This window comes from Arachis hypogaea, chromosome 9 (genome assembly GCF_003086295.3).
Source record: "Arachis hypogaea cultivar Tifrunner chromosome 9, arahy.Tifrunner.gnm2.J5K5, whole genome shotgun sequence".
Classification (NCBI taxonomy): domain Eukaryota; kingdom Viridiplantae; phylum Streptophyta; class Magnoliopsida; order Fabales; family Fabaceae; genus Arachis; species Arachis hypogaea.
In genome coordinates this window covers 42,036,096-42,047,617 of record NC_092044.1, presented here as the reverse complement: position 1 = coordinate 42,047,617, position 11,522 = coordinate 42,036,096, and the positions used below count along the sequence as shown (strand labels likewise).

General features: G+C 41.4%; 1 non-coding gene across 1 annotated transcript; it reads right to left on the bottom strand.

Annotated features, from left to right (window-relative positions):
• Positions 1-286: 286 nt before the first annotated feature.
• Positions 287-394, bottom strand: LOC112713125 (small nucleolar RNA R71). Its single transcript, XR_003158100.1, has one exon. It is a non-coding gene; the product is annotated as a small nucleolar RNA R71 (small nucleolar RNA).
• Between the last annotated feature and the right edge of the window lie 11,128 nt (positions 395-11,522).

Sequence of the window (11,522 nt, the reverse complement as noted above, 5' to 3'; positions counted from 1 at the left end):
TCTGAATCAGATTTTTGCTCAGATCCCTCAATTTCAGCCAGAAAATACCTGAAATCACAGAAAAACATACAAACTCATAGTAAAGTCCAGAAAAGTGAATTTTAACTAAAAACTAATAAAAATATACTAAAAACTAACTAGATCATACTAAAAACATACTAAAAACAATGCCAAAAAGCGTACAAATTATCCGCTCATCAACTCACAACCTAAAGAAAGCCTGAACTCTTGGGAAAAGCTAGTCAATGCCTTCTTGGCAAAGTTCTTTCCACCTCAAAAATTGAGTAAGCTTAGAGTGGAAGTCCAAACCTTCAGACAGAAGGAAGGTGAATCCCTCTATGAAGCTTGGGAAAGATACAAACAATTAATCAGAAAGTGTCCTTCTGACATGCTTTCTGAATGGAGCATCATAGGTATTTTCTATGATGGTCTGTCTAAACTGTCCAAGATGTCTTTGGATAACACTGCTGGAGGATCTCTTCATCTGAAGAAGACGCCTACAGAAGCTCAAGAACTAATTGAAATGGTTGCAAATAACCAAGTCATGTACACTTCTAAAAGGAATCCTGTGAACAATGGGGCTAATCAGAAGAAAAGAGTTCTTGAGATGGATACTCTGAATGCCATGCATATTGGCTCAGAACAAAATATTGACCCGGCAAGTCAATATGATTTCTCAAAGTCTGTCTGGAATGCAAAATGCGCCAAGCAGTACTAAGGAAGCTTCATCTGAAGAAGAAGCTTATGATCCTGAGAACCCTTCAATGGAAGAGGTGAATTACATGGGAGAACCCTATGGAAACACCTATAATTCTTCATGGAGAAATCATCCAAATTTCTCATGGAAGGATCAACAGAGACCTCAACAAGGTTTCAACAACAATAATGGTGGAAGAAACAGGTTTAGCAATGGCAAGCCTTTTCCATCATCTTCTCAGCAACAGACAGAGAGTTCTAAGCAGAACCACTCTGACGTAGCAACCATGATCTCTGATCTAATCAAAACCACTCAAAGTTTCATGACTGAAACAAGGTCCTCAATTAGAAACTTGGAGGCACAAGTGGGTCAGCTGAGCAAGAAAATTACTGAACTCCCTCCTAGTACTCTTCCAAGCAATACAGAAGAAAATCCAAAAGGAGAGTGCAAGGCCATCAACATGGCCGAATTTGGAAAGGAGGGAGAGGCAGTGAACGCCACTGAGGAAGACCTTAATGGACGTCCACTGGCCTCCAATGAGTTCCCTAATGAGGAACCATGGGAATCTGAGGCTCCCACTGAGACCATAGAGATTCCATTGGATTTACTTCTGCCATTCATGAGCTCTGATGAGTATTCTTCCTCTGAAGAGGATGAGTATGTCACTGAAGAGCAAGTTGCTAAATACCTTGGAGCAATCATGAAGCTAAATGACAAGTTATTTGGTAATAAGACTTGGGAGGATGAACCCCCTTTGCTCACCAAAGATTTGGATGACTTGTCTAGGCAAAAACTACCTCAAAAGAGACAAGATCCTGGGAAGTTCTCAATACCTTGTGCCATAGGCACCATGACCTTCAAGAAGGCCTTGTGTGACCTAGGGTCAAGTGTAAACCTCATGCCTCTCTCTGTAATGGAGAAGCTAGGGATCTTTGAGGTGCAAGCTGCAAAAATCTCACTAGAGATGGCAGACAATTCAAGAAAACAAGCCTATGGACTTGTAGAGGAATAGAGACTGGGAAGTGCATGGATGAACCCATCATCCTTGGCAGACCCTTCCTAGCCACAGCAAAGGCTGTGATAGATGTGGACAGAGGAGAATTGATCATTCAAGTGAATGAAGAATCCTTAGTGTTTAAGGCTCAAGGATATCCCTCTGTAACCATGGAGAGGAAGCATGAAGAGCTTCTCTCAAAACAGAGCCAAACAGAGCCCCCACAGTCAAATTCTAAGTTTGGTGTTGGGAGGCCACAACCAAATTCTAAGTTTGGTGTTGAACCCCCACATTCAAACTCTAAGTTTGGTGTTGGGAGGTTCCAACATGGCTCTGAGCATCTCTGAGGCTCCATGAGAGCCCACTGTCAAGCTACTGACATTAAAGAAGCGCTTGTTGGGAGGCAACCCAATGTTATATTTTATCTATTTTCCTTTGTTATTTTATGTTTTCTGTAGGTTGATGATCATGAGAAGTCACAAAATCAATTGAAAAAGCAAAAACAGAATGAAAAACAAAAAGAAAAACAGCACACCCTGGAGGAAGATCTTGCTGGCGTTTAAACGCCAGTAAGGCTAGCAAATGGGCGTTTAACGCCCAGTCTGGCACCATTCTGGGCGTTTAACGCCAGAAAGGGGCACTAGACTGGCGTTAAACGCCAGGAAAGGGCAAGAAGTTGGCGTTAAACGCCAGAAATGGGCACCAGCCCGGCGTTTAATGCCAGAATTGGCACAGGGAGCAATTTTGCTCGCCACTTGGTGCAGGGATGACTTTTCCTTGACACCTCAGGATCTGTGGACCCCACAGGATCCCCACCTACCCCACCACTCTCTCTCTTCTTCACCCATTCACCAATCACCTCAACCCCTCTTCCCCAAAAACCCTTCACCTATCAAATCCCATCTTTTTCTTCACCACTCACATCCATCCTTCATAAAACCCCACCTACCTCACCATTCAAATTCAAACCACTTTCCCACCCAAACCCACCCTCCCATAACCGAACCCTACCCCTCTCCCCACGCCTATATAAACCCATCTTCACTCCTTCATTTTCACACAACCTAAACACTACTTCTCCCCCTTTGGCCGAACCACAAAGCCATTTCCATCTCCTTTATTTCTTCTTCTTCTACTCTCTTCTTTCTTCTTTTGCTCGAGGACGAGCAAACCTTTTAAGTTTGGTGTGGTAAAAGCACTACTTTTTGTTTTTCCATAACCATTTATGGCATCCAAGGCCGAAGAAACCTCTAGAAAGAGGAAAGGAAAGGCAAAAGCTTCCACCTCCGAGTCATGGGAGATGGAGAGATTCATCTCAAGGGTGCATCAAGACCACTTCTATGAAGTTGTGGCTATGAAGAAAGTGATCCCCGAGGTCCATTTCAAACTCAAAAAGAGTGAATATCCGGAGATCCGACATGAGATCCGAAGAAGAGGTTGGGAAGTTCTTACCAACCCCATTCAACAAGTCGGAATCTTAATGGTTCAAGAGTTCTATGCCAATGCATGGATCACCAAGAACCATGATCAAAGTGTGAACCCGGACCCAAAGAATTGGCTTACTATGGTTCGGGGGAAATACTTGGATTTTAGTCCGGAAAATGTAAGGTTGCCATTCAACTTGCCCATGATGCAAGGAGATGAACACCCTTACACTAGAAGGGTCAACTTTGATCAAAGGTTAGACCAAGTCCTCACAGTCATTTGTGAAGAGGGCGCCCAATGGAAGAGAGATTCAAGAGGGAAGCCGGTTCAATTGAGAAGGCATGACCTCAAGCCTGTGGCTAGGGGATGGTTGGAGTTTATCCAACGCTCAATCATTCCCACTAGCAACCGGTCCGAAGTTACTATAGACCGGGCTATCATGATTGGAGAAGAAATATAAGTTCATGAGGTTATATCCCAAGAACTTTATAAGGTGGCGGACAAGTCCTCTACCTTGGCAAGGTTAGCCTTTCCTCACCTCATTTGTCACCTCTGTTATTCAGTTGGAGTTGACATAGAGGGAGACATCCCCATTGATGAGGACAAGCCCATCACTAAGAAGAGGATGGAGCAAACAAGAGACCCCTCTCATCATCAAATCCCTGAGATGCCTTAAGGGATGCACTTTCCTCCACAAAACTATTGGGAGCAACTAAACACCTCCCTAGGAGAATTGAGTTCCAACATGGGACAACTAAGGGTGGAGCACCAAGAACACTCCATTCTCCTCCATAAAATTAGAGAAGATCAAAGAATCATGAGGGAGGAGCAACAAATACAAGGAAGAGACATTGAGGAGATCAAGCACTCCAGAAGATCTTCAAGAGGAAGAACAAGCCGCCATCACTAAGGTGGACCCGTTCTTTAATTTCCTTGTTCTTTATTTCCTGTTTTTCGAAAAATCATGCTTATGTTTATCTATGTTTGTGTCTTGTGATCATTAGTGTCTTAGTGTCTATGCCTTAAAGTTATGAATGTCCTATGAATCCATCACCTTTCTTGAATGAAAAATGTTCTTAATTGAAAAAGAGAAGAATTGCATGAATTTTAAATTTTATAACAGATTAATTATTTTGATGTGGTGGCAACACTTTTGTTTTCTAAATGTATGCTTAAACAGTGCATATGTCTTTTGAATTTGTTGTTCATGAATGTTGGCTCTTGAAAGAATGATGAAAAAGGAGACATGTTACTGAGGATCTGAAAAATCATAAAAATAATTCTTGAAGCAAGAAAAAGCAGTGAATATAAAAAAAAAGAGAAGGAGAAAAATGAAAAAAAAGGGAGAAAAGAAAAAAAAGAGAAAGAAAAAGAAAGAAATAAAAGTGTGATCCAAGGCAAAAAGAGTGTGCTTAAGAACCCTGGACACCTCTAATTGGGGACTCTAGCAAAGCTGAGTCACAATCTGAAAAGGTTCACCCAATTATGTGTCTGTGGCATGTATGTATCCGGTGGTAATACTGGAAGACAGAGTGCTTTGGGCCACGGCCAAGACTCATAAAGTAGCTGTGTTCAAGAATCATCATACTTAACTAGGAGAATCAATGACACTATCTGGATTCTGAGTTCCTAAAGAAGCCAATCATTCTGAATTTCAAAGGATAGAGTGAGATGCCAAAACTGTTCAGAGGCAAAAAGCTAAAAGCCCCGCTCATCTAATTAATACTGATCTTCATAGATGTTTTTGGAATTCATTGTATATTCTCTTCTTTTTATCTTATTTGATTTTCAGTTGCTTGAGGACAAGCAACAATTTAAGTTTGGTGTTGTGATGAGCGGATAATTTATACGCTTTTTGGCATTGTTTTTAGTAAATTTTTAGTATGTTCTAGTTAGTTCTTAGTATATTTTTATTAGTTTTTAGTTAAAATTCACTTTTATGGACTTTACTATGAGTTTGTGTGTTTTTCTGTGATTTCAGGTATTTTCTGGCTGAAATTGAGGGACTTGAGCAAAAATCTGATTCAGAGACTAAAAAGGACTGCAGATGCTGTTGGATTCTGACCTCCCTGCACTCGAAGTGGATTTTCTGGAGCTACAGAAGCCCAATTGGCGCGCTCTCAACGGCGTTAATAAAAATATATTAAGAACTAACTACAACATACTAAAAACATACTGAAAACAATGCCAAAAAGCGTATAAATTATCCGCTCATCACAACACCAAACTTAAATTGTTGCTTGTCCCCAAGCAACTGAAAATCAAAATAGAATAAAAAGAAGAGAATATACTATAGACTCCAAAATATCAAAGAAACTTAGCTCCAATTAGATGAGCGGGACTATTAGCTTTTTGCTTCCGAACAGTTTTGGCATCTCGCTTTATCCTTTGAAGTTCAGAATGATTGGCATCCATAGGAACTCAGAACTCAGATAGTGTTATTGATTCTCCTAGTTAAGTATAATGATTCTTGAACATAGCTATTTTATGAGTCTTGGCTGTGGCCCAAAGCACTCTGTCTTCCAGTATTACCACCGGATACATACATGCCACAGACACATACTTGGGTGAACCTTTTCAGATTGTGACTCAGCTTTGCTAGAGTCCCCAATTAGAGGTGTCCAGGGTTCTTAAGCACACTCTTTTTGCCTTGGATCACAACTTTATTTCTTCTCTCTTTTTTTTTCAGATTTTTGAATCACTGCTTTTTCTTGCTTCAAGAATCAATTTGATGATTTTTCAGATCCTCAATAACAGTTCTCCTTTTCCCTCATTCTTTCAAGAGCCAACAATTTTAACATTCTTAAATCAACAAATTTAAAAGACATATGCACTGTTCAAGCATTCATTCAGAAAACAAAAAGTATTGTCACCACATCAAACTAATTCAACTAGTTTCAAAGATGAATTCAAAATCCTGTACTTCTTGTTCTTTTGTGATAAAAACATTTTTTGTTTTAAGAAAGGTGATGGATTCATAGGACATTCATAGCTTTAAGGCATAGACACTAAGATACTAATGATCATGTAATAAGACACAGACATAGATAAACATAAGCATAAAAATTCAAAAAATAGAAAATAAAGAACAAGGAGATTAAAGAACGGGTCCACCTTAGTGATGGCGGCTTGTTCTTCCTCTTGAAGATCTTATGGAGTGGTTGAGCTTCACAATGTCTCTTCCTTGCCTTTGTTGCTCCTCTCTCATGATTCTATGATCTTCTTTAATTTCATGGAGGAGGATGGAATGTTCTTGGTGCTCCACCTTTAGTTGTCCCATGTTGGAACTCAATTCTCCTAGGGAGGTGTTGATTTGCTCCCAATAGTTTTGTGGAGGAAAGTGCATCCCTTGAGATGAATCTCTCCATCTCCCATGGCTCGGAGATGGAAGCTTTTGCCTTCCCTTTCCTCTTTATAGAGGTTTCTCCGGCCTTAGGTGCCATAAATGGTTATAGAGAAACAAAAAGGAATGCTTTTACCACACCAAACTTAGAAGGTTTGCTCGTCCTCGAGCAAAAGAAGAAAGAAGAGAGAGAGTGGTGGGGTAGATGGGGATTCTGTGGGGTCCACAGATCCTGAGGTGTCAAGGATAATTCATCCCTGCACCAAGTGGCGAGCAAAAATGCTCCTTCTACCAATCCTGGCGTTAAATGCCGGGCTGGTGCCCATTTCTGGCGTTTAACGCCAGCTTGGTGCCCATTTCTAGCGTTTAACGCCAGTCTGGTGCCCCTTTCTGGCGTTAAACACCCAGAATGGTGCCAGACTGGGCGTTAAACGCCCATTTGCTACCCTTACTGGCGTTTAAATGCCAACAAGTTTTCCTCCAGGGTGTGCTGTTTTTCTTTCTATTTTTCATTCTGTTTCTGCTTTTTCAATTGATTTTGTGACTTTCCATGATCATCAACCTATAAAATAACAAAGGAAAATAATAAATATAACATTGGGTTGCCTCCCAACAAGCGCTTCTTTAATGTCGGTAGCTCGACAGTGGGCTCTCATGGAGCCTCACAGATACTCAGAGCCATGTTGGAACCTCCCAACACCAAACTTAGAGTTTGAATGTGGGGGTTCAACACCAAACTTAGAAGTTGGTTGTGGCCTCCCAACACCAAACTTAGAGTTTGACTGTGGGGGCTCTGTTTGACTCTGTTTTGAGAGAAGCTCTTCATGCTTCCTTTCCATGGTTACAGAAGGGGAACCTTGAGTCTTATAGTTTGCACTGTCTGTAAGCCACGGAGCTTCCTGAATAGCAAATAATTGCTCATCCGGAAAGGTTTCAGAGATCTCAGTAGGAGGGAGGGATGCTCCTGCTACTGGTTCTATCTGGGACAGGTGATCAGCTACTTGATTCTCTGTCCCTTTTCTGTCTCTTATTTCTATATCAAACTCTTGCAGAAGCAACACCCATCTTATGAGCCTGGGTTTTGAATCCTGCTTTGTGAGTAGATATTTAAGAGCAGCATGGTCAGTGTACACAATCACTTTTGATCCTACTAAATAAGATCTGAACTTGTCAATGGCATAAACCACTGCAAGTAACTCCTTTTCTGTGGTTGTGTAGTTCTTCTGTGCATCATTTAGAATACGGCTGCCATAATAAATGACGTGCAGAAGCTTACCATGCCTTTGTCCCAATACTGCACCAATGGAATGGTCACTGGCATCACACATTAGTTCAAATGGTAATGTCCAGTCTGGTACAGAGATGACTGGTGCTGTGACCAGCTTAGCTTTCAGAGTCTCAAACGCCTGCAGACACTCCTTATCTAAGATAAATGGCGTGTCAGTAGCTAGCAGATTACTCAGAGGTTTCGCAATTTTTGAAAAATCATTTATAAACCTTCTGTAGAATCCTGCATGCCCCAGAAAGCTTCTGATTGCCTTATCATTGGTAGGTGGTAGTAATTTTTCAATTACTTCAACTTTAGCTTGATCCACCTCTATTCCCTTGTTTGAAATTTTATGCCCAAGGACAATCCCTTCAGTTACCATAAAGTGACATTTTTCCCAGTTTAAAACTAGGTTGGTCTCTTGGCATCTTTTCAGAACAAGTGCTAGATGGTTAAGGCAGGAGCTGAATGAGTCTCCAAATACTGAAAAGTCATCCATGAAGACTTCCAGAAATTTCTCTACCATATCTGAGAAGATAGAGAGCATGCACCTCTGAAAGGTTGCAGGTGCATTGCACAGACCAAAAGGCATCCTTCTGTAGGCAAATACTCCAGAAGGACATGTAAATGCTGTTTTCTCTTGGTCATGAGGATCTACTGCAATTTGGTTGTAACCTGAGTAGCCGTCCAAAAAGCAGTAGTATTCATGACCTGCTAGTCTCTCTAGCATCTGGTCTATGAATCGTAAAGGAAAATGATCCTTTCTGGTGACTGTATTGAGCCTTCTGTAGTCAATACACATGCACCATCCTGTAACTGTTCTTGTAGGAACTAGTTCATTCTTTTCATTATGAACCACTGTCATGCCTCCCTTCTTAGGGACAACGTGGACAGGGCTCACCTAGGGGCTATCAGAAATAGGATAAATAATCCCAGCCTCTAGTAACTTAGTGACCTCTTTCTGCACCACCTCCTTCATGGCTGGATTTAGCCGCCTTTGTGGTTGAACCACTGGCTTAGCATCATCCTCTAATAGGATCTTGTGCATGCATCTTGTTGGGCTAATGCCCTTAAGATCACTTATGGACCACCCAAGCGCTGTCTTGTGTGTCCTTAGCACTTGAATTAGTGCTTTCTCTTCCTGTGGATTTAGAGCAGAGCTTATGATCACTGGAAAAGTGTCACCTTCTCCCAAAAATGCATATTTCAGGGATGGTGGTAGTGGCTTGAGCTCGGGTTTAGGAGGCTTATCTTCTTCCTGAGGAATTTTCAGAATTTCTTTTATTTCCTTTAGTTCCTCCAGATCAGGCTGAACATCTTTAAAGATGTCATCTAGCTCTGATTCAAGACTTTCAGTCATATTGACCTCCTCCACCAAAGAGTCAATAATATCAGTGCTCATGCAGTCATTTGATGTGTCTGGATGCTGCATAGCTTTGACAACATTCAACTTGAACTCATCCTCATTGACTCTCAGGGTTAATTCCCCTTTTTGGACATCAATGAGGGTCCGTCCAGTTGCTAGGAAAGGTCTTCCTAGAATGAGAGTTGCACTCTTGTGCTCCTCCATTTCCAGCACTACAAAGTCAGTGGGAAAGGCAAATGGCCCAACCTTGACAATCATGTCCTCAATTATGCCTGATGGGTATTTAATAAAGCCATCAGCAAGTTGGAGACATATCCTGGTTGGTTTGACTTCTTCAGTCAAGCCAAGCTTTCTGATAGTGGATGCAGGTATTAGGTTGATACTTGCCCCAAGATCACATAGAGCTTTCTTGGTACAAGTACCCTCTAATGTGCATGGTATCATAAAGCTTCCAGGATCTTTAAGCTTCTCTGGTAAGCTCTTTAATATGACTACACTGCATTCTTCAGTGAGAAAAACTTTTTCAGTTTCTCTCCAATCCTTCTTATGACTTAAGATCTCTTTCATGAACTTAGCATAAGAAGGTATTTGCTCAAGTGCCTCTGCAACGGAATCTTTATTTCAAGAGTCCTTAGATAGTCTGCAAAGCGGGCAAATTGCTTATCCTGTTCCGCTTGGCGGAGTTTCTGAGGATAAGGCATCTTGGCTTTATATTCTTCAACCTTAGTTGCTGCAGGTTTATTTCCTATAGAAGTGGTTGGAGAAGCCTGCTTAAGGGGGTTGTTATCAGCACTTGCAAGTATCTGACCCCTTTATGGCGTTTGAACGCCAGGATTGGGTGCTTTTTGGGCGTTTAACACCAGATTGCAACCCTTTTTTTGGCGTTTGAACGCCAGAAGTGGCTACCCATTGGGCGTTTAACGCCACTTTCTTACCCTTTTCTGGCGTTTGAACGCCAAAATCATTCCTCTCTGGGCTCTTACTGTCCTCAGAGGGATTTTGGGTAGTTGGGTGGTCATCCTCTGTCAGTTATTCCTTTCTTAGCTTTCTGCTGCTTTGAGTTGATACATTCAAAGATAGGTAGTAATTTTCTTGCTCAGCTGACCCACTTGTGCCTCCAAGTTTCTAATGGAGGACCTTGTTTCAGTCATAAAACTTTGAGTGGTTTTGATTAGATCAGAGATCATGGTTGCTAAGTCAGAGTGGTTCTGCTTAGAACTCTCTGTCTGTTGCTGAGAAGATGATGAAAAAGGCTTGCCATTGCCAAACCTGTTTCTTCCACCATTATTGTTGTTGAAACCTTGTTGAGGTCTCTGTTGATCCTTCCATGAGAAATTTGGATGATTTCTTCATGAAGAATTATAGGTGTTTCCTTAGGGTTCTCCCATGTAATTCACCTCTTCCATTGAAGGGTTCTCAGGATCATAAGCTTCTTCTTCAGATGAAGCTTCCTTAGTACTGCTTGGCGCATTTTGCATTCCAGACAGACTTTGAGAAATCATATTGACTTGCTGGGTCAATATTTTGTTCTGAGCCAATATGGCATTCAGAGTATCCATCTCAAGAACTCCTTTCTTCTGATTAGCCCCATTGTTCACAGCATTCCTTTCAGAAGTGTACATGAATTGGTTATTTGGAACCATTTCAATTAGTTCTTGAGCTTCTGTAGGCGTCTTCTTCAGATGAAGAGATCCTCCAGCAGAGCTATCCAAAGACATCTTGGACAGTTCAGACAGACCATCATAGAAAATACCTATGATGCTCCATTCAGAAAGCATGTCAGAAGGACACTTTCTGATTAATTGTTTGTATCTTTTCCAAGCTTCATATAGGGATTCTCCTTCCTTCTGTCTGAAGGTTTGGACTTCCACTCTAAGCTTACTCAATTTTTGAGGTGGAAAGAACTTTGCCAAGAAGGCATTGACTAGCTTTTCCCAAGAGTTCAGGCTTTCTTTAGGTTGTGAGTCCAACCATATTCTAGCTCTGTCTCTTACAGCAAAAGGGAATAGCATAAGTCTGTAGACCTCAGGGTCAACCCCATTAGTCTTGACAGTGTCACAGATTTGCAAGAAAAAGCTAAAAACTGATGAGGATCTTCTAATGGAAGTCCATGGAACTTGCAATTCTGTTGCATTAGAGAAACCAATTGAGGCTTAAGCTCAAAGTTGTTTGCTCCAATGGCAGGGATAGAGGTGCTTCTTCCATAGAAGTCGGGAGTAGGTGTAGTAAAGTCACCCAGCACCTTCCTTGCATTGTTGGCATTGTTGTTGTTTTCGGCTGCCATGGGTTCTTCTTCTTTGAAGATTTCTGTTAGGTCCTCTATAGAGAATTGTGCCTTAGCTTCTCTTAGCTTTTGCTTCAAGGTCCTTTCAAGTTCAGGGTCAGCCTCAACAAGAATGCTTTTGTCTTTGCTCCTGCTCATATGCAAGA